The sequence below is a fragment of the Lolium rigidum genome, chromosome 5 (assembly GCF_022539505.1).
Source record: "Lolium rigidum isolate FL_2022 chromosome 5, APGP_CSIRO_Lrig_0.1, whole genome shotgun sequence".
NCBI lineage: Eukaryota > Viridiplantae > Streptophyta > Magnoliopsida > Poales > Poaceae > Lolium > Lolium rigidum.
Window position 1 is genome coordinate 39,418,912 of NC_061512.1, and position 24,860 is coordinate 39,443,771.

Sequence of the window (24,860 nt, forward strand, 5' to 3'; positions counted from 1 at the left end):
TGGTAAGTGAGGCTATACGACAGAAATCATGTGCTGCGTAAATATTCTCAGTATCTAAATCACAAATTCCCATCCCTTAAACGCCCCAATTATGCGAAATCACATATGTGCCGGCACGCAAAATCCTAAAGCGCCTATTATGCCGGCATATAAACAGCAACTAAACGGGCTGGCCCACTACTTATTGGGCCAACCCACTTGATTTATGGTGGACCCTACCCTCTAATGTGCCGGCCCTGTAACAGAAAAGTGGGCCCCACAGGCTTATTGGGTCGGCCCGCTAATTCGTCGGGCCAGCCCACCTGATTTACAGTGGACCCCACATACTAATTGGGCCGGCCCTTTAGCAGGATATTGGCCCCACACGATTATTCGGCCGGCCCACTAACTTGTTGGGCCAGCCCAATAGCTTTTGTGGTGGACCCCACATACTAAATGGGCCGGCCCTTTAACAGGGAAGTGGGACCCACCTATATTTTTGGCCCGATCCACTATTTTTCTGGGCCGGCCCACTTGATATAAGGTGGACCCCACATACTAAATGGACCGGCCCTTCAATAGGAAAGTGGGACCCACCTATGTTTTTGGCCCGGCCCACTACCTTGTTGGGCCGGCCCACTTGCTATATGGTGGACCCCATATACTAAATGGGCCGGCCCTTTAACAGGGTTGTGGGACCCACCTGTGTTTTTGGCCCGGCCCACTTTCTTGTTGGGCCAACCCACTTGCTATGTGGTGGACCCCACATACTAAATGGGCCGGGCCTTTAACAGGAAAGTGGGGCCCACCTGTGTTTTTGGCCCGGCCCACTATCTTGTTGGGCCGGTCCATTTGATCTATTGTGGACCCCACGTACTAAATGGGCTGGCCCGATAGCAGGATAGTGGGACCCACATGCTAATTGGGCTGGCCCAATAACTTCTTGGGCCGGCCCACTTGCTTTAAGGTGGACCCCACTTGGTAAATGGGCCGGCCCGATAACAGGAAGTGGGTCCCGCATGTCTTGTGGGCCGGCCCTTTTCCCTGTTGATCGGTCAAACGAGTGCTTTCGCCCCGGCCCACATGCTTAGTGGGCCGGCCCATTAAAGTTTTGACCAGTCAACCTTAGAGGTTAGGCCCGGCCCACGTAACTAATGGACCAGCCCAGCTATATAGTTGACCGGTCAAACTATGTCAGCTGGCCCGGCCCGCAAACATAATGGGCCGGCCCGCTTAAGACGTGGCAGGCCTCGTGTGGGCCTACCATCTACCATGGGGTTTCAGCCGGTTAACACCGTTAACTGCCAGTTAACGGCGTCTGCCACGTGTCAATTTGCATGACGTCAGCAGTCAACGGGCTCCCGGAAACACTTCTGCAACGGTCCGATTTTCCGTGGCGGAAGGGCGCCCAAGCGCGACGGACCGAAAAAATCGTCGTAGGACTTTCCCTGATGCAGTTTCGACAACAGAACCCATATCGTCGGGTTAGGCCCATAGGCGACGAAAAATACCCCTTAGCGGACGATTTTGGGACGTTGTCTATCAGAACTTTTCTTGTAGTGCCATTTAGTATGTGGGGTCCACCATATAGCAAGTGGGCTGGCCCAACAAGAAAGTGGGCCGGGCCAAAAACACAGGTGGGTCCCACATTCCTGTTAAAAGGCCGGCCCATTTAGTATGTGGGGTCCACCGTATATCAAGTGGGCCGGCCCAACAAGATAGTGGGCCGGGCCAAAAACACAGGTGGGTCCCACTATCGTGCTAACGGGCCGGCCCATTTAGTATGTGGGGTCCACAACAAAAGCAATTGGGCTGGCCCAACAAGTTAGTGGGCCGGCCCAATAAGCTTGTGGGGCCACTATCGTGCTAACGGGCCGGCCCAATTAGTACGTGGGGTCCACTGTAAATCAGGTGGGCTGGCCCGACGAGTTAGCGGGCCGGCCCAATAAGCTTGTGGGGCCCACTTTTCTGTTACAGGGCCGGCCCAGTAGTGGGTGGGGTCCACCTTAAAGCAAGTGGGCTGACCCAATAAGTACTGGGCCAGCCCGTTTAGTTGGTGTTTATATGACGGCATAATAGGCGCTTTAGGATTTTGCGGGCCGGCACATATGTGATTTCGCTTAATTGGGCCGTTTAAGGGATGGGAATTTGTGATTTAGATACTGAGAATATTTACGCAGCACATGATTTATGTCGGATAGCCTCACTTACCACGAGCACCAAAGAAAAAATGCACGAAAGAACTATAAAAACTAACTAAATATTACATCAGCTGCAAGGCTTTGAAAAAATATTACAGAACCCAGAGAAATTGAATGGTAATTAAACCTAGCAATACAATGAAGCCATTCGGCAATCTTTTAAGTTGTCCATGCACCACCTATATCTGAAACAAAGACATTACAAGTTAAGAAAGCAACAATGGAAAGGCAAAGACACTACAATATTGTTTGCCAAAGAATTTGGAACTCATCATTTCGTCGTTATAAGAAGATCATTGTAATGCACACAATAAGCAAACAAAGAGTGCATGTCGCATACCAACAGCCAATATAACAGAGCACGTTAAAATGAAACAGCAGACTTACTACTGTCGAGTCCCATGCAAACCAACATGTTCAGGGAGTACAAAATTGGCATGAACAACATAGTAGCAGGCTATAAATTTTGTAACAACAACTGAGTAAGATGAAGTTATGATGGCTACATCTACAGAGCAGGGAATGTAAACCAAAAATAGAAGTTACGATGGCAAAAGCTAAAGAGGAGGGAATGTGAACCAACATGTGCCAAGTGCAATTACTTCAAATTGGCCGTGAACTAAATAATACTCCTGAGCTTATAGTGAAGGGGATGCAAATCAAGATGTTTCGGGATATAAACTTGTAATGAGCAACACATAGAGGATAGTTAATGCTTGGAGCTTAGGATGGACCAGATACGGAATATAGTGGGATCACCTGTGAACTTGTATAAGAGGGAATGCAAACCAATATGTTCAGCATTCCATATGTGAGCGTCATGCCAAGTCAGAGAAACAAGTCAATAATGCAGCTTTTGAAGAACAAGATGGCACACAAAATTATTATCTAGTAGTATGACAAGTTTATTTGTACTACGAGGCTAGATAGCGAGTGATAGCATGCCAAACTAAGTCCTTACTTTGTTAGCTTACAATGAACTAGATACAAAACAATGGCATCACCCGTAGTACAGGGAATGCAAGCCAACATGTTCATGGAGTAAAAAATTGGCACAAACAACATAGTAGCAGGCCATAATTTTTGTAACAACGACTGAGCAAGATAAAGTTATAATGGCTAGATCTACAGAGCAGGGAATGTAAACCAAATATAGAAGTTATGATGTCAAAAGCTATAGAGCAGGGAATGTGAACCAACATGTGCAATTACTTAAAATTGGCCATGAACTAAATAATAGCAGGATGTTACTATAATAGCTAGGAATAAAACAGATAGGAGTTATAATGGCATCACTCATAAACTTGTAGATAAGGGAAACAAATCAATTCGTTTCGGGATATAAAGTTGTAATGAGCAACACATAGAGGATAGTTAATGCTACGGCTTAGGATGGACCAGAAACGGAATATAGTGGGATCACCAGTGAACTTGTTGAAGAGGGAATGCACAAAAATATGTTCACCATTCTATATGTGAGCGCCATGCCAATTAAGAGAAACAAGTTAATATTGCAGCTTTCGAAGAATCAGATGGCAGACAAAATTATGACGGAAGTAGCTGCTGTGACGAGTTCAAATAAATTTGTACTATAATATGGCAGAGCGATAGCATGCAGGAACTAATAGCAGGCAGTTACTTTGTTAGCTTACGACGAAGTAGATAGAAATAACAATGGCATCACCTGTAGTACAGGGAATGCAAACCAACATGTTCAGGGAGAACAATATTGGCATGAACAAAATAGTAGCAGCCTATAATTTTTTTAACAACGATTGAGCAAGATAGAAGTTATGATGGCTACATCTACAGAGCAGGGAATGCATACCAAAATGTTCAATCGCTTAAAGTTAGCAATGAACTAGAAAATAGAAAGGTGTTACGGTCATAGCTAGGGATGAACTAAAAGAGCTTCAGACAAATAAGCATTTGAACCCAGAACATGGCGCTAAAACAAGGGACTTACATTAGGAGAAGAACACTGTGGGAGTCACAGCAGATCTTCCTGGGGTTGATAGATCCGGTGATGAAGTACGCTACATGTGCTACTTGGGGTTGGAGAGACGGCCATTACACTTCATGGTTACTCATCTCATCTCGCAAAAACGTAACGGCACGTCGTTAGCACAAACAGAGTTCCCCCAAGATTAAACAAGAACTTGCGGGCAAGCAATAGAAAAGCGACAGTAGAAGAGTTTAGATCATGCACGGCGCCGGTGAAGCAGATCCGGTTCATGCACAGCGGTGTCGGTGAGCAAGATCCGATGCGGTGGACGACGGATCCGGCGAAGCGGCTCCGGTGGGGTGGACGATACCGCAGCTGAAGCGACTGCGGTAGACTGCTGGATGAGCATATGGTTTCGAGGTTCGGCGGGGATGATCCGGTCCGGTTGATGACGGCGTCGATGAAGCGGCTCCAGCAGGCAGCCGGATGACGAGGATCGCGAGGCCTCGGGTAGGCCAGTGAAGTCCGGCGGGGATGTTCCGGTGCGGTGGTCGTGGAGGTGGGAGAGAGGGACTTGGGAAGTTCCAGTGGGTGGTCCGAGGGAAATGAATTTTTTTTGGGAGGGTTTCCGGGCTAGGGAGGTGGTGATCAAAAAAATGACGGGCAAACCCCCCCACGAACCGTCTTTGCTGCCATCTCCACAGGGGTAGAATGGGAATTTGGAAGCGTGTGAATTTTTTGTATTTTGTGGGCGGGAAGTTTTGCCGCTATGAGATTTTGAATTTGGCTAAGGTCCAACTATAATGATAAAAAATTGTGAGACCGTACTAGTACCTCTGTTCAAGGCCGAGTGCAAAATCAAATCATCATCACGTTGAATATAGGTCACTACCATGACCATGATCTATCTATCTTCTTAATCCCATTCAAAAATGCGTTTGAAATATTTCAGGATTGGTGGGAGATTTTTCCGCCCGACTGAGATTAAATTAAACCACATGTTCGACAATTCAAACTTGAGACCTTGGCTATGATACCATTTAAGTTCGAACTGATTGAAAAAGGCTATGCAATTAATTTATATAACATCCACAGGAACAACTACCAAGTTGATCCCAACCGCAGATAAATGCATCCACCAACAAAAGTAGGAACGGTGCCATAATCTAAGGAAACATTTCACAAGACCAATGTACTCACTATGTAGTGTTCATCTCCAATTATCTATGGCATTTTCTTAGTCTTTGGGAGATTATAACGAACTTGACTGGCCTTGTGCAGTAGGGAATCACATGCTTCTAATCTCGATCTCAACATGTCAACTTTTGTTCTTAGCATAGCTGTTGCAACTCGTTCTACTTGGAGTTGTTCCTCCAAAACTTGAGCAGAGAAAGACTTGGACTTGGGCTTCAAACCCAGCATTTTGCAGGAAAGAGTTTTTGGTGATATATTTATCTTTCCCAGGTTTTGCCAACTCGAATTTCATATTAGCATGAAAAGTTTTGAGTTGTGTAAAAAGAAAAGTTATTACAGAGAAAAATGCAGATGGTAGATTTAATGTGTACGAACTACTTTTAATCATACAAGTTGGCATGCCTGACTATAATAAGGACCATCTATCTTGCTAGCAGGCATAATTATTAAGGTATTATTAATGGGCTACCATGTTCGTAGTCTTCGAAGAAACAGCCTTTATTGCATTACGAGCAGAAAACAGTATACACGTGCGCTCAGATTCAAATTTTCAGCATGCAGCCGATTTATGGTTTAATTGAAGTATACATCAGGATATTATTTCACACAAAATACAGCAGCCACATGGAACATATGTAATTTTAGTACAACAACAAAATTTTCAATTATAACAGACCACGAAATTTTGAACGAAATTTTGAGCAGTAATTAATTACAGCATTGGCATCAGCAGTCCACCTGACTGGACAACAGAATCAAAGTTTATTTAGACACCTTCAATTCCCAGACACATCACAACTGGCTTACCATGAAAAGTGCATAGGAGATTCTTTAGAACATTTTCTGTCAAAGTTTGCCCGGTAAAAACGGTCTGGAAAAAACCGATGAAGAATGTGTGAAGGCATTTTCCATGGCAATAAAAAAGAAAGGCATTGCCAAAAACACTTTCTTACGGAATGCTGGACTGGTGAAGTGCAAGTCCATGTCCAAGTCAAAGTATTTGCATGCTCAAGTTCTAGAGGAGCAACTCCAAGTAGAACGAGCTGCATCCACTGCGCTAAGACTAGAAGTCGACAATTTTAGAACGATAGCAGCACAGAAGGAGGCCCTACTGGAGCAGGTTAGGAATGCTAGTAAGTAGTAAGAAGAGTATCTGGTAGATAATTGGAGATGAACGGGGACAGCGTGGCAGGTTAGTATCTTGGTCTTGTAAAATGGTTCCTTAGTCTGAGCATATTTCGTAGGTGCATTTATCTGCAATTGCTATGATCTTGGTGGTCGTTTCCTTGTTGTGATGTGGATTTTTTTGAACCGGAACCCTGCTGATTGTTAATATTATAAGTGGATTACCTAGCCCTTTCCATCAGTTCTGACTTGTGGTTTCGTTGGCTTGTGGATGAAGCTTTGACATGATATCAGAGCCCATAGTCTCAAGTTCGAGTCATCGCTTTCGCAAACCTTCTCTTCTCTTCTCCCGGTCTAGCCCTTTCCGCCGCTTTGGACTTTTTGTTGCGTTGGCTATGTTGAGATGTATAAAGTGGATTGCCTAGCCCTTTCCATCAGTTCGTACTTTTGGTCGCGTTGGCTAGTGCATTAAAGCTTGACACTGATGATTTTCTGTGATCCATTGATTTCCAGCTTTCTACATATAGCCCAGATCTAGAAGCTTGTCAACTGGTCTAGTTCATTCATCGCTGTATTGAGTGCAATGAACGGAACAATGGCTTCTCCTTTGTGCTGTGCTGCAACTCAACAGCTGTTCCTGCTTCTGTAGAGGCGAGTTGTGAACAGAGATACTTACGTATGCTACAGTACCAAATTTCGACTCCATATAATCAATAGCTTAACAATCGTCTAATTCACAATCTCGAAACTGTAGCATTTACCTCCTGCCTATCGAATACAATTATTTCACACACTGAAATATTTTGTACGCGTTTTGAATTGGAGAACATGGGAACCGACTTTGGTTCTGATTATGACTTGATGTGACCCTAGACTCGTTTTGGCGCGCGCAGTTCCCGAGCGAATCAAATGAATTTTGACCGTTCTCTTAAAAAAGGGAACTTTGACCGTTGGATCAAGCGTTGGACAACTGATGTGCCAACGGCCAATAATTGCTTGTGCATCATGGTGATGGCTTATCTGATTTCAAAAACTGAGATTTTTTCTATATATAGTGGATAGGTGGATAGATATAGATATAGATGGACAGATACAGATATAGCTTCGACTGTAGCCACACTCAAACTCAAAATCATTTGAGCTGCAAAACCACTAGCCAATTAAGTCCGAAATATTTCAGAGGCATTTTTTAATTGCAGTTCGGAGGACATGGGAGTAACTGATTTTGTTTGTGATAATGGCTTGATATGACCGCTGGGAATAAATGCAAGAGCAGAGCTACTTCGCATGGTCTACCATTTTTATATTAGACTAGTCATAGAGGTAAGTACTACCTCCGTCCCAAGGAATAAGGCCCACGCGTATTCCAAGACGAACTTTGACAATAAAAAATGAGCAACACAATCTTGATTATATTATATGTAATTAGTATCGTTGGATTCGTATTGAAAAGCACTTTCTAATGATGCTAATTTCATACAAACAATCTTTATATATTTAAAGTAATTCTTTGTCAAACAAAAAACACGTAAAAGACACATATGATACTACTACATGATAAAATTCCTATAGTGGGTAGTATCATGGAGTAGTATCATAGTCATGCTATATTTATTATTTTTTAGAATCTCAATGCCAATTTTTGTACAAGATTTGTTTAGCATTAACTTTTCTCGTTGTTTGCGCTATGATACAGTATCTACCTATGTTACTCTAATCTCCTCTCTCCTACTTAATTAGCTGCCACATGAGCATTTTTGTGAGACCAATGCGCATGATACTAGCACTATGGCTAACCTTAGTATTACTACTCCTGGAGTAGTATATTTCTCTCGTGTACTTGGCTATTTTCGGGAATAAATAACAAACGGTGGGGTTTTCCCCTCCGTCCACCTCCAAAAATAATATTAGTATTATATTACATGGACCATAGTCATAATCAAAATCAAATTTCAGTCCGTCGGCAAAATGTCCCGCCAATCCTGAAATATTTCAGACGCGTTTTCAATGGGATTTTGAAGATAGATAGTGATCATTGTAACCGATATTCAAGGTGATGATGATTTGATGTGTAACTCGGCCTTGAAGATAGTACTAGTACGGTCTTACAATTTATTGTTATTATATTTGGTCCTTAGCCAAATTCAATATCTCATTCCTGCTCGTAAACTTCCCGCCAACTAAATACAAATGTTTCAGACGCTTCCAAATTCCCATTCTACCCTCGTAAAATGACATCAATGTCCATGTATAAGTCGGTTGGTGGGGGGTCTGCCCATCATTTTTTCGATCACCGCATCCCTTGCCATGGAAACTCCTCGAAAATTGTTATCACCAGAATTTGACCAGATCAGAGGTGGGCCGCGATTGGAGATGGGCTTGAAGAATATACATAGAAGAAATACATGAATCGGCCTTGTATACCAAGTTTGGGCTAAATTGCCCGTGTATCTGTATCATAGTAGGTTATGTGTCGGTCAGGAGTTAGAGTTTAACCCGTGCACGGTTAGGTGCACGCTCGAATTAGAAAGTCCCCCGGACTATAAATATGTATCTAGGGTTTATGAAATAAACAACAACCAACGTTCAACACAAATCAATCTCGGCGCATCGCCAACTCCTTCGTCTCGAGGTTTTCTTCCGGTAAGCACCATGCTGCCTAGATCGCATCTTGCGATCTAGGCAGCATAAGCTTATTATGTTGTTCATGCGTTGCTCGTGCTGAAGCCTTGTTGATGGCGAGCAACGTAGTTATCTTAGATGTGTTAGGGTTAGCATTGTTCTTCGTATCATATGCTCGTCGTAGTGCAACCCTTGTACATCTAGCCGCCCTTACACCTATCTTAGGTGTAGGGGCGGCACCCGCTTGATCATTGTCTAGTAGATCCGATCCGTTACGGTTGCTCCTTGTTCGTCAAGGATTAGTTTAATATCTCGCAATAGTTAGGCCTTACAAAGGGTTGGAGGATCCAGCGGCGTGTAGGGTGTAGTCTGCTAGCCCTAGACAGGAGGTTCCGGGGATCAACCTCGTGTTGGTTTTTAGGCCCTGTCTAGGATCGGCTTACGATCACCGTACGCGAGCGCGAGGCCCAATCGTGAGTAGGATGATCCGATTATGCGGTGAAAACCCTAAATCGTTGTAGATCGCTTCAGCTTTATCTTGATCAAGCAGGACCACCATATATTCGTACACCTTGTACGAATCATGGGTGGATCGGCTCTTTGAGCCGATTCACAGAGCTAACCCGAGAGCCGATCGAGGCTCGTATTTAACGTTTACGTGTATGCCATGCGGGAAACTAAGCGAGGCATCATCCAACACCTTCCCGACCGGGTATAGGTGAGGTGGCACGCCCTTGCGACGGCATCGGACGTGCGTGCGGAAGGCTTTGCGGGCCGTCGCTCCGAGGGACCGGGGCCAGCCGCAGTCCCGGGAGATTCCCGGCTCTACGGTGTTGCCCGTCGCTGCCCGCCGGTGGGTTTCGACCGCAACACATTTCGGCACGCCCGGTGGGACCATCTTCGACATCCACCGCATCGCCATCTACATCCGAGATGGCGGAAGGCACTCCGGTCAAGTACGAGGATCCGGCCGAGGAGCTCAAAAGAAGCATGACGAGATCAAAGCGGTCCTCGAAGCCGACCTCATCGGCTCTTTCCACGTAACCCGCTCCCATGGCATCGGGTGGAAGGGGTTCTCACCTGAAGGCGCGCTCGATGGAGTGGACCTGTCCTCCCCGTCGAAGAACGCACCGGGTCGCTGCGTCAGGAGATCAACTTCATGGTGGCTCATTCGCTGCACCGCCACTCGAGAGCCCGGTGAACACTTTGGAGCGTGTCGCTCGCGCGTGATCCAGAAATCATGAGCCATCAGTATTCTCCGTCAGGACCAGCTCTAGGGACTTACCAAGGAGAGATGCCACTCCAGTCCCGTCCGCCGCTGCCGTTCGCGTTGGCAGCACCCGAAGTGCCGAATTCATCGGCATACGTCGTCTACAAGATTGGTGGTGACCCTAGTGACTACCAATTCTTACATGAGGCGCCCAAGGAGATTCCCCACGGATACACGTGCGCATACGTGCCGAGGCTGCGATGACTCGGGCACTCTCGAACCAGGCTGCAACAGCAGGGACTTCTGGAACAGCAGGAGGGACGTCGGGAACAGATCTTGAGAAGCAGACGTGGCTAGCTAAGTAGGCCACCCCGACGCTTCCCACAAATCTATATATGTGGACACACGCGGCAATGATCCGTGCGATCGGCCCCAAAGATCTATGAGGAGACTTTGTCAAACCTTCATTGATCAACCAACATAGAAGCCGATTCCAGAAATCGGCCAAAATTATCCTTACCATGCGTTCTACCCGGGGTCAACGTTGATCTAATAAGCAATGGGTTTACGTTGGCTGATGAGTTGGAAGAAGTCAGCACTAGTCTTAACAGAGCCGACGTTCACATGTGGTACCTTGGCTAACCGCAGAGCCGATATCAGCAGATACCTGGCAGAATCGGCTCGGGGGGCACCTAGTCAGACAAACATGTGCGACACCGATACATATGCGGAGAAATATTGGGGGCCGATGGAGAAATCGGTCAGTAAAAAAAAAAGGAAACATCGGTACATGCAAACAGAATCGGTACATTGACTTCAGAATGGTAAAAAAGCCGATGCACGGCTATCAACCTTAAACAAGTTCGGCGAAACAAGATCAGCTGCATCAGTTTACACAAAGAGGCCCTACTTAAGAAAACGTTGAGGGCGTGAAGAGCATCGGCACGGATTCGATCCACCTCGGCGATCTCAGCTTCGTCGTCCTCGTCTTTCCCCATCACCAGCTGACTGCTCAGGGCATGAATTTCAGCCAGATCGGTCTTCAGATCGGCTGTGAGGCCTTTTGCTTCCTCTTGAGAGCGAGCAATCAGGGTTTCCTTGTCTTGGATAAGTTTTTTGGTCTCCCTGACCCTCTTTTCAAGGTCCTCCAGTTCCTTGCGCAAGGTCTCGAGTTCAACACTATGGGCGGAAGTATCGGTTTGGGCGTCTAAAGCCGCCTTCTTCTCGTTGAGCCGTTGACATTTGTCTGCAATATCGGCTCTCAACGGGAGCTGGGCGCGGCGAAGAGTGATTCTTTGACGAGCCGACTGCACCCTGGACCTGAAAACCGACAAAGTCACAGCCGGCCAAAGCTTAACCTGCAGCGTCACCGGGAGACGGGGCTGGATGTCTTCGAGGATGCCCTTGATTGCCTCGGGGTTGTCGACCAGGGTTTCGACCGAAGAGGAGAGCAAAGCCTTGAGACGCTGGAGCGGGCCATGGATCGCGCTGGGGTTTGGCTCTTCACCTGCTTTGGAAGTAGCTGGCTCGATGGAGTCGGGATCGAACGTCAGCAAGCTTGAAGGATCACAACCCTGACAGACGAACAAAAGCAGCATGAGCATACGACAAAGGAAAGGGGTAGGCCCGAGAGAGTGGAGCGTACCTCTCCCAAGAAAGGAAGGGCAGCCGATGTTGTGACAATCGGCTTTGCGGTAGACTGGGCCAGGTTAGCGACTTGGTCAGCCATGCTCGGCGAGTTGGATAGGCCGAGCGTAGCAGATGGCATCGGTACCTCTTCAACGTCCCCGCTGGAGGTCCCATTGGTCTGCAAAGGAAATGGTGAGGCAATCCAATTAGTAACGAGACGGTGTGGAATATGAGCTGTTGAGGTAATTACATTTGAAACTTCCTGGCTCGGCGAGGAAACTTGTGGGCCTTTGCGAGCCCTTTTGACGCATCGACGCTTCAGGCGTGACCCCGTTTTGATCGGAGCTTGAAGGTCAGCAGGCTCGGGAGTCGACCTTTTCCTGGAAGCCGACGTTGGTGAGTCCGTCTGGCTCTGGGTGGTGGATCTCTCTGTATCGCCCGGGGAAGAGTCCCTTGGACTGGACTGTGCTCCCTCACTGGAGTTCTCTTCAGTAGAATTCCAAAAGAAGAGGTACAATCATGTTACAAAGGTTGGGAAGGCAAATGTGTTTGGTCAAGACACGAATCAACTTACGTGCAAGCTTTCTTGGGCAGGAGCTTTGCGCTTCAGGGTCTTCCTGGCAGCCACCTTCCTCACTGCCCTCCTCGCCTGAGTCGAGGCCCGGGGGGCAACTGGCCCCGAAGATGCTTTACTCTTGGGAGCCGATTTCGGTGAAATCGGCTGACTCTGCATTATGACTTTCTTCAGGGGTGGCGAGCTCTGGCAGAAGAGAACCACTGGGGCCGGAGGAAGGAATACGAAGGGGGAGCCATCGGCTTGCGTGGGAGCTGGGCCATCTTGTTGCTGCTAGGAGATAGGGTCAGTCATAGACAATCACCATAAGCGGTTACAAGAAATGTTTGAGTAATGGTACCTGGTCTGCGGGGACGTCATACTCGGCATCAAGTTGTCTCAGCAGCGGTCCTAAAGCCCTTCTGAAGACATGGGTCTTCCACATGGACCACCAAGTCTCGAAACCATCGGTAGTGAAGGAGAAACGGAGGTCGTGAGGAATTGGAATGGCCAGAGCGTCGAAGAAGGTATAACACCTTTGGCCAGTAATAATGTCGGGCAGCTCAGCCCTGCTTGCTGTCAGGTGGTGGAGAAAGAAGTGTGGGGGCACTTGCCCAAGACCAAGTTGTCGGGCTACCACTACTTTCGATGAAGTAAGAATGCTCGATCCCAACGAGGAGCGAGGAGGTGTTGACGTAGTATTTTCGATAAGTAAGAATGTCGATCCCAGATCTAGGAGCGTGAAGGTGCTGACAAGCGCTGATGAAGGATTCACCGTAAATGCTCACGGACAAGTATTCGAGGGGGTTTTGATGTAACGAGCTGAATAAAGCACGAGTAAGTAAAGGTCGAGTAACAATTGCAGCGAGTGGCCCAATCACACCCCAGCACAAAGGACAAGCCGGTTTGCTTACTTATAATGACCAAACGTTCTCGAGACACACTGGATTTTTAGTCTAGTGCTTTCGCTACATACTGCAAATAATCTTCATTGTTATGATAAGTGTTGTGTGGGTGAACCTATGCTAATGCACCGCCCTTCCTGGACTAATACATACTTGTGATTATACCCCTTGCAAGCATCAGCAACTACAAGAAAGTAATTAAGAATAAATCTAACCACAGCCCTTAAACTCGAGATCTGCCGATCCCTCCCCGCCCGATATACCAATGGGGGTTTAGGTTTCTGCATAAAAATGAAAAGCTCTAGTGCATGTTAACTCCATCGTTTCACCGTGCGAAGAGTCAATCTGTTTACTTTTATGTTGTGTCTCCATTATTTCCTTTGAGCAACTATCTTGACACCACAACTGTCATTCTTAGTATAATATGCTCATCTCTAAAATATGATTGATTGTGGTATAACTTTGATGCATTTATCTTTGACAATCACTACTTCTAGTCTTTCTATGAACTCCGCGAGGTGCCCGAGCATTTATGTTTTGCTGATCAAATACATGGGCAAGCGAGATACCACTTTATCATACTCTCTTATGAACATTGCAATCCTGCTTATATACATGATTCATGATGCTTATTATTAATTGTTGGTACCTCTCAATGATTGACATAGCTGTTAGATGATCTTATTTGCATGTATCTCATTATGAACTGCTTAAGTATTAGCCATAGCATGAGAATATATACATCATATGAGCAAATGTGTTCGTGGAAAGTTCTTTTATCGCTCAGCTTGTTAACCGAATTGCTTGAGGACAAGCAATAAGCTAAGCTTGGGGGAGTTGATACGTCCAAAACGTATCTACTTTCCCGAACACTTTTGCTATTGTTTTGCCTCTAATTTGTGTATTTTGGATGCAACTAACACGGACTAACGCTGTTTTCAGCAGAACCGTTCCGGTGTCTCGTTTTTGTGCAGAAATCCAACTTTCGGGAAAATCCTCGGAATTTATGCAGTAAGGCCCTATTTTCCCGGAATACTGACGGAGCCGTAAGGACAAGTCAAGTGGAGGCCCGAGGGCCCCACACCATAGGGCGGCGCGGCCTCAGGGGGCCCGCGCGGCCTCGTGGTGTGGCCCCTCGGCCGGCCTCCGACGCCCTCCTTCGGACTACTTATTGGCCTCGACCTAAAAACGCACGGGGAGAAGTCGAAGTCGCGTAAACCCTCCGTAACGCCGCCACATCGCGAAACTCCGTCGCGGGAGCCGAAGTCTCCGTTCGGCACTCCGCCGGACGGGAATTGGAGGAGATCATCGCCGCCATCACCGCCAACGCCTCTACATCAACCAGCCATGTTTCCCCATCCATGTGTGAGTAATTCCCCGCCGTAGGCCGAAGGGGATGGTAGGGATTGGATGAGATTGGTCATGTAATAGCATAAGATTGTTAGGGCATAGTGCCTAGTGTCCGTAATTGGTACTTTGATGATATTGTTGCAACTTGTTATGCTTAATGCTTGTCACTAGGGCCCGAGTGCCATGATCTCAGATCTGAACATGTTATTGTTTCATCATGATATTCATTGTTTATGGTCTTACCTGTAAGTTGTATACACATGTCGCTGTCCGGAACCAATGGCCCCGAAGTGACAGAAATCGGGACAACCGGAGGGGATGGTAGCGATGTGAGGATCACATGTGTTCACGGAGTGTTAATGCTTTGCTCCGTACTCTATTAAAAGGAGTACCTTAATATCCAAGAGTTTCCCTTGAGGCCCGGCCGCCACCGGCTGGTAGGACAAAAGATGTTGTGCAAGTTTCTCATTGCGAGCACGCACGACTATAATATGGAACACATGCCTATTGATTGCTTTGTACTTGGACACCGTTTTATTATTATCTGCAAATGCCCTCGCTATGATTGTTACATGAGTTTCTCTCATCCATGCAACGCCCGTCATCCGTCCCCGTGCCTACAGTATTTTAATCCTCGCTGTTTACTAAAATCACTACCGCTGTCTTTGTTACTCGCCGCCGTTATTTCACTCATCGCTACTGCTATAAAACTCGCTATTACCGATAAACTCTTGCGAGCAAGTCTGTTTCCAGTGTGCAACTGAATTGACAACTCCGTTGTTAAGGCTTCCAAGTGTTCTTTGTCTCCCTTGTGTCGAATCAATAAATTGGGTTTTACTTCCTCGAAGACTCGTTGCGATCCCCTATACTTGTGGGTCATCACCGTGGAAGCTCATGAATGGGGCATTTGAGCATTAAAGACTTCAATCTCCCCAAGCTTGGGCAATACTCTCTCCATCATGAGGCCAAAAATTATATATGCGATTCCGATCCTTGTGAATTTCACTTGGAGGATAGAACTTAGAATAAAACCGGGGCACAATATCATTCCATTCAAGAGAATCCCCATTATCCACGAATTTATACCAATGCGCCGCCTTACCGCACAGCGATAAAGAGAATAGTTTCTTCCTCACTTCATCCATAGCAATACCTCGCACATTTGAATAACCCGCATAATTCATGCAAAAACAAGAAATGATCACCAGGATGGACAGTTCCATCCCCTTCATAGCTGTTATCCATAACACGTTCAATAATTTTCATAGGTATTTTATATGGTATCACTTCCTCACTGGTGCCTCATCCACTACCGTTGCAGTAGTAGTAGATTTCCCAAATAAAAATTGAAGAGAAGATCTCTCCATAATGACTTATAGCTAGCAGCAGTAAATAAAATCAGCACAACAAGAAAGGTTTTCCTTACCAATTCCACTTACCAATAGCGCTTCACTCCCCGGCAACGGCGCCGTAAAATAGTCTTGATGACCCACAAGTATAGGGGGTGTATCGTAGTATTTTCGATAAGTAAGAATGTCGATCCCAACGAGGAGCGTATAGGTGTTGACAAGCAGCTTCGATGAAGGATTCACCTGTAAATGCTCACTGACAAGTATTCGTGGGGTTTTGATGTAACAGATTGAATAAAGTACGAGTAAGTAAAGTGCGAGAGTAACAATTGCAGCGAGTGGCCCAATCCTTTTTAGCACAAAGGACAAGCCGGTTTGTTTACTTATAATGACCAAACGTTCTCGAGGACACACGGGATTTTAGTCTAGTGCTTTCGCTACATACGGCTAAATAATCTTCATTGTTATGATAAGTGTTGTGTGGGTGAACCTATGCTAATGTACCGCCCTTCCTAGGACTAATACATACTTGTGATTATACTCCTTGCAAGCATCCGCAACTACAAGAAAGTAATTAAGAATAAATCTAACCACAGACCTTTAAACTCCGAGATCCCGCGATCCCTCCCGCATCGATATACCAACTGGGGTTTAGGTTTCGTCACTCCGGCAACCCCGCAATTGGCAAACGAATACAAGATGCATTCCCTAGGCCCATAAATGGTGAAGTGTCATGTAGTCGACGCTCACATGACACCACTAGAAGAATAACACCACAACTTAAATATCACACCATTGAATATTACTCAACCATAGTTCACTACTAACATTTAGACTTCACCCATGTCCTCAAGAACTAAACGAACTACTCACGAGACATCATATGGAACATGATCGTAGGTGATATGATGATGAATAACAATCTGAACATAAACTTGGTTCAATGGTTTCACTCAATAGCATCAACAACAAGTAGAGATCGATACCGGAGAGTTTCCCTATCAAACAATCAAGATCAAACCCAAATTGCTACGGCGGTGACGATGTCCAGCGATGGAGACGGCGGTGATGATGGTGGAGATGATGATGATGGTGATGGAGATGATGTCCAGCTCGATGACGGTGACGATGGCGTCGATTTCCCTCCCGGAGGGAATTTCCCAGCGGATTCCTGCCCGCCGGAGAGCTCTTTTCTCTCTGGTGTTCTCCGCCCGCAGAGGCGGTCATGAACTCTTCGCGAGGTACCCTCAGTGGCTTAGGTTTTCGGACGAAGGATTTCGCGAAGAAAAGGAGGCGAAAGGGCCGTGGGCCCCCACACCACATGGCGGCGCGGCCAGGCCATGGGCCGCGCCGCCCTAGGGTGTGGGCCCACCCTGGGTCCTCCTGGCTCCTCCTTCTGGCTTCCTTCGTCATCTTGAAAAATAGGATTTTTGGTATAATTTCCTTCCACAGCTTGATCTTCCGAAATATTGCGTTCGACGGTGCTTTTTCCAGCGTAATCCCGGCTCCGATGCTTGATCCTCCAATAATGATGAAACATGCAAAATAGATGAAATAACATAAGTATTGTGTCCCAATATGAAATATATCAATGAATAACAAAGAAATTATGATATAAAATAGTGATGCAAATTGGACGTATCAACTCCCCCAAGCTTAGACTTCGCTTGTCCCCAAGCGAAACCGAACTCATAGAACAGGACCACATGTTTATGGAGTGAAGAGTCGATAAATAAAATACGGACAAGAAGCATCATATTCATTCACACAAGACATTATAGTAAACAACTTCCTCATATAACTCAACTTGAAACAAGTATAAGGTAATCACAAATAAAGGTGCATAAGAAATCATAATTGGTGATGGCAAACTTCGTTCTTGGTCAGAGAACAATTAACAGATTATATTTATCTCATTGAGCAACGCTCTCATGTTAAAGTTTATAAGGCACAACTTGCATACTCAATCATAATGGTCTCTTCATAATCATTGATAACTTGCAAAGCTATATTCATTCAGATAAAACTTGTACTAAACAAGGAAGAATAAAAGACATGATGAAGCAAATCACAATATAATGGTTTGATCACAACTACTCAAATGCTTGCTTGAGATGGAGGGAAATAGGTTTACCGACTCAACATAAAGTAAAAGATAGGCCCTTCGCAGAGGGAAGCAGGATTAAATCATGTGCTAGAGCTTTTTCAGCTTTGCAATCATATAAAGAGAATAAAAGTAACATTTTGAGAGGTGTTTGTTGTTGTCAACGACCGGTAGCAGGTACTCTAACCCCTTGCCGCACAACCTCCAAAGAGCGGCTCTCATATTATTTTCATTTTACGTGGCACTCCTTCCAACCTTTCTTTCACAAACCATGGCTAACCGAATCCTCGAGTGCCTGCCAACAATCTCATACCATGAAGGAGTGCCTTTTTATTTTAGTTTTATTATGATGATGACACTCCCCCAACCTTTGCTTACATAAGCCATGGCTAACCGAATCCTTCGGGTGCCGTCCATCAATCACATACCATGGAGGAGTGTCTATTTAGTTTAATTAATTTGGGACTGGAATCCCATTGCCACTCTTTTTGCAAAATTATTGGATAAGCGGATGAAGCCACTAGTCCATTGGTGAAAGTTGCCCAACAAGATTGAAAGATAAAACACCACATACTTCCTCATGAGCTATGAAACATTGACACAAATAAGAGATACTAAGTTTTGAATTGTTTAAAGGTAGCACATGAAGTATTTACTTGGAATGGCAGAAAATACCATGTAGTAGGTAGGTATGGTGGACACAAATGACATAGGTTTGGGTTAAGGTTTGGATGCACGAGAAGTATTCCTCTCAAGACATGTCTTTGGCTAGCAAGGTTAATTAGCAAGCATAAGAGTCGAGGGAAACAAACAAATATACATGTGATAGAAACAATCATGCATCTTCCTTGTGAGCACAAACAATTTTAACTTCGGAATAATAAGCTATGAGCTAACAAGAAAGAAAGACAATGAAACATCTACATGTATTTCTCTTTTCTACTTAAACCTCAAAGTGTTGTTGCTATTGACCAATGCTAAGTTTGCCAAAACCAAATAGATTTATTCAATGCTCCCAAAGTGATACCAATACTAACAACAAGGTAAATCATATAATAGAGATTGCAAACTAGAATAAGATGTGCAATATGTAAATGATAAGACTTCTCATTAATATTCCATAACGATAACTCACACCAAGGGATACATAGATAACCAACTAAAGGAGAGATACTTCCAAACTGCAACCCATCTTATATGATAACTTCCCTACTCATGATATGACACTACTTGACAATAAAAGTAAAAGGTAGTGATAATGTGATACCGCGGCACTCCCCAAGCTTGGAACAAACCAAGGGGATGCCAATACCGATGATGAATTACTCCTTTGGCGATGGTGGTGATGAACTCCTCCCGCGCTTCTTAATAAGCTCCTTCAACTTCAGCTCAGCTTGACAATTCTGCACTAAGACTCAAGAGATTCATTGTTATCCGAGTTGGCGATGATGACCTTGTGATGCGAATCGAGTGGTATTCCAAGCATTCTTCGGAGACGGCAATTCTCCTCCCGGAGTATCTCCACTTCTCTTCTTAGAGCCCGATATTGATCACAAAACTCATCGGTAGTCCGTAGAACTTCTTCCAACATGGGGAAGGAGTCGAGGCTAAGAGCGGGTGGTAAAGGTCCCCGCAAGTTATGAGAAAAAGAACGTCGAAGTGTCAGCCGTATCCCACCAAGATTTGCTTGCTCCCTCCGGCTTGCTGCTCTTGTCTTGATGGCACCTCCTTCACTTCTTCCTCCGAAAGCCCCTTGCCCTTGTTGTTGGAGGCCATGGTGCTTCTAGACCGAAAACAGATCCTGGCAGAAATAGCTCGAAACAAAACACGTCGAGAAAACGATATACGGACCTCCAGGGTCCGGGGATTATATAGCAAAAATTTTCACGACAAACGGAAAGTACCAGATCGAACCGTAGTCTGAAAGGGGCGACGAGGTGGCCAAACCATAGGGCGGCGCGGCCCGTGCCAGGCCGCGCCGGCCTATGGTGGCGCCCTCGTGCGTCTCTTTCCACTCCGTTTCGAACTCGTAATTTTTCATATTTTCCAAAAACAGCAAAAATATTGTTCGGAAAGTAAATTGCGTACTTTTCATTACCAAGCATCGTTACCTATTCAAAGTCGAGTTCGCGGACTCGTCAATTTGCCCTTTGATGAAAGCCTCCGGTGTTTCCACTTGAATAATATCAACATCAACATTATAGGAATCACCCGAGATATAATGCTTGAGTCTTTGTCCATTCACCACTTGCGTGGCATTGCCTTGGAGAGAGCTAATTTTGATTGCTCCTGAACGATACACCTCCTCGACAACATATGGTCCTTCCCATTTCGAGAGTAATTTCCCCGCAAAGAATCTGAGACGAGACCGATACAATAGGACTTTATCCCCAATATTAAATTCTCTTTTGATAATCCTTCTATCATGCCATTTTTTAACTTTCTTTAAAGAGTTTAGCATTTTCATAAGCTTCACTTCTCCATTCATCTAGAGAACTTAATTGCAACAACCTCTTATCACCCGGTAAGTTTAGGATCTTTATTTAATTCTCTAACAGCCCAATAAGCTTTGTGCTCTAGTTCTAAAGGTAAATGACAAGCTTTCCCATAAACCATTTTATAAGGTGACATTCCCATGGGATTTTTATAAGCAGTTCTATAAGCCCATAGTGCATCCTTCAATTTACTAGCCCAATTCTTTCTAGTTTTATTAACAGTCTTTCCCAAAATAGATTTAATCTCTCTATTTGATAATTCTACTTGACCACTAGTTTGAGGATGATAAGCGGAAGCAATTCTATGATTAATACCATACCTAGCAAGAGTTTTTCTAAAACCTCCATGAATAAAATGAGAACCTCCATCACTCATAATATATCTAGGCACTCCAAATCTAGGAAAAATAATGTCTAAAAGCATTCTTAAAGAGGTCTCACCATCAGCACTTTTTGTAGGTATGGCTTCCACCCATTTAGTAACATAATCAACAGCAACAAGTATGTGAGTGTTACCTTCTGAAGACGGAAAAGGTCCCATGAAGTCAAATCCCCAACAATCAAATGGTTCAATAACAAGAGTATAATTCATAGGCATTTCATTACGTCTGGAGATATTACCAACCCTTTGGCATTCATCACAAGATAAAATAAACTTTCTTGCATCTTTGAAGAGAGTTGGCCAATAAAAACCTGATTGTAGAACCTTTTGCGTGTTCTTTCTCCGGCGTGATGTCCTCCATAAGCACTACCATGACATTTACTCAATATCTCTTGTTGTTCATATTCGGGAACACATCTTCGCATAATACCATCCACTCCTTCTTTATATAAGTGTGGGTCATCCCAGAAATAATGCCTCAAGTCATAAAAGAATTTCCTCCTTTGTCGAAATGAAAAGGTTGGAGGCAAGTACTTGGAAACAATAAAGTTAGCATAATCAGCATACCAAGGACCTGTCTCGCGAGCTCACCTTTATTACAGCCAATTGTTCATTTGGAAAACTATCATTAACATGAACAGGATCATAAGCAATATTTTCCAATCTAGACAAATTATAAGCAACAGGATTATCAGCACCTTTCCTATCTACAATATGTAAATCAAATTCTTGCAAAAGAAGTACCCATCTAATAAGCCTCGGCTTAGCATCTTTCTTTGTCATAAGGTATCTAATTGCAGCATGATAAGTATGAATAGTAACTTTTGAATCAACAATATAAGATCTAAATTTATCGCAAGCAAAGACTACAGCTAATAATTCCTTTTCAGTTGTAGCATAATTTCTTTGAGCAGCATCAAGAGTTTTACTAGCATAATGAATAACATTCAGCTTTTTATCTACTCGCTGTCCAAGAACAAATGCCTACAAAGAAAATCACTAGCATCACACATAATTTCAAATGGTAAGTTCCAATCGGAGGTTCAACTATAGGAGCAGCTTGTTAAGGCTTTCTTAGAGTTTCAAAGCTTCCTTACAATCATCATCAAAAACAAACGGTACATCTTTTTGAAGAAGATTAGTAAGAGGCTTTGAAATCTTGGAAAAATCTTTAATAAATCTCCTATAAAACCCAGCATGACCAAGAACACTACGAATACCTTTAACATCCCTCGGATAGGGCATCTTCTCAATTGCTTCAACTTTAGCTCTATCAACTTCAATACCTCTCTCGTAAATTTTATGTCCCAATACAATTCCTTCATTAACCATAAAGTGGCATTTCTCCCAATTAAGAACAAGGTTAGTTTCTTCACATCTTCGCAAAACTTTATCAAGGTTTCGCAAGCAACTATCAAAAGAATTCCCATAGACGTAAAAATCATCCATGAATACCTCTACAATACTCTCACAAAAACCATGAAAAACAGCAGACATGCATCTTTGAAAAGTAGCAGGAGCATTACATAAACCAAAAGGCATACGTCTATAAGCTCATCTCTTTCTATCCTAAAAACTTCACTCTCGCTATCCTCCAAATGTTGCTGCAAAGGATTATTAGGAACAAGAACAATAGATGCACATTGCTCCATTTTAAAATCATCACTAGGCAAATCAGCTTTATAAGGAGTTTTGGTAAATTTGGAGAAGTTAAACTCATAAGATTCACCAGCAAATTTAGTCAAAATTTTCTCTTTCTTGCAATCTATAATAGCTCCACAAGTATTTAGAAAAGGTCTACCAAAAATAATAGGACAATAATCACTAGCAGCAGAACCAAGTACCAAAAAGTCACAGGATATTTAATCTTACCGCATAAAACTTCCACATCTCGAACAATACCAATTGGAGAAATAGTTTCTCTATTAGCCAGCTGAATAACCACATCAATATCTTCAAGTTCACAAGAATCAATTTCATGCATAATCTCCGTGTAAAGCTCATAAGGGATACCACTAACGCTTGCACCAATATCACATAATCCATAATAGCAATGATCACCAATTCTAACAGATATCATAGGAACACTAGCTTGTTTGGGTTTATTAGGATGTGAAACAATATTAGAAGCATCTTCACGTAAAAATAATATGACCATCCTCCACATTTTTAGTCACAATATCTTTAACTATTGCAACAGTAGGTTCAACTTTTATTTGTTCTTCAGGTTCTACAGGTTTCTTTTCACTTTTATGAACCGCACTATTTATAACAGAGTACTCCTTCATTTTAGCAGGGAAAGGAGTTTTTTCAATATAAGCTTCTGTGAATAACATGATCAGCAGCTTCAACTACACTGCATTCATTAATAGATGAACCAATTTTATCTTTATACGGTTCATGATACTTATCAAAATTCTTCTTTGGCAATTCATAATGAGATGCAAAAGCTTTCTAAAGATTTACAAGAACTTGAGAATCAAGACGATATGTAGCACTCATATTACGAAATTTATCAAGCATCCATAAAAGCTTTAATGCATTTATAATCATAAATTATACCCGATTCTCTATCCTTGTCGTTCTCCCAACCTTCGCATTTTCTTGGATCCGATCAAGAAGGTCCCTTTAAACTCTTCTTTGTTGCGTGTAAATGATCCGAACAAGAAGTATCCAGCAAGGTATTGTCTTGAAAAGAAAGTCTTGCATAGAAATTATCAATAATAACATTACCAGGTGATACGTCCAAAACGTATCTACTTTCCCGAACACTTTTGCTATTGTTTTGCCTCTAATTTGTGTATTTTGGATGCAACTAACACGGACTAACGCTGTTTTCAGCAGAACTGCTCTGGTGTCTCGTTTTTGTGCAGAAATCCAACTTTCGGGAAAATCCTCGGAATTTATGCGAAGGCCCTATTTTCCCGAGAAACTGACGGAGCCGTAAGGACAAGTCAGGTGGAGGCCCGAGGGCCCCACACCATAGGGCGGCGCGGCCCGTGGGGCCCGCGCGGCCCCGTGGTGTGGCCCCTCGGCCGGCCTCCGACGCCCTCCTTCGGACTATTTATCGGCCTCGACCTAAAAACGCACGGGGAGAAGTCGAAGTCGCCGTAAACCCTCCGTAACGCCGCCACATCGCGAAACTCCGTCGCGGGAGCCGGAGTCTCCGTTCCGGCACTCCGCCGGGACGGGGAATTGGAGGAGATCATCGCCGCCATCACCGCCAACGCCTCTACATCAACCAGCCATGTTTCCCCCATCCATGTGTGAGTAATTCCCCCGCTGTAGGCCGAAGGGGATGGTAGGGATTGGATGAGATTGGTCATGTAATAGCATAAGATTGTTAGGGCATAGTGCCTAGTGTCCGTAATTGGTACTTTGATGATATTGTTGCAACTTGTTATGCTTAATGCTTGTCACTAGGGCCCGAGTGCCATGATCTCAGATCTGAACATGTTATTGTTTCATCAAGATAATCATTGTTTATGGTCTTACCTATAAGTTGTATACACATGTCGCTGTCCGGAACCGATGGCCCCGAAGTGACAGAAATCGGGACAACCGGAGGGAATGGTAGCGATGTGAGGATCACATGTGTTCACGGAGTGTTAATGCTTTGCTCCGGTACTCTATTAAAAGGAGTACCTTAATATCCAAGTAGTTTCCTTGAGGCCCGGCTGCCACCGGCTGGTAGGACAAAAGATGTTGTGCAAGTTTCTCATTGCGAGCACGCACGACTATATATGGAACACATGCCTATTGATTGCTTTGTACTTGGACACCGTTTTATTATTATCCGCAAATGCCCTCGCTATGA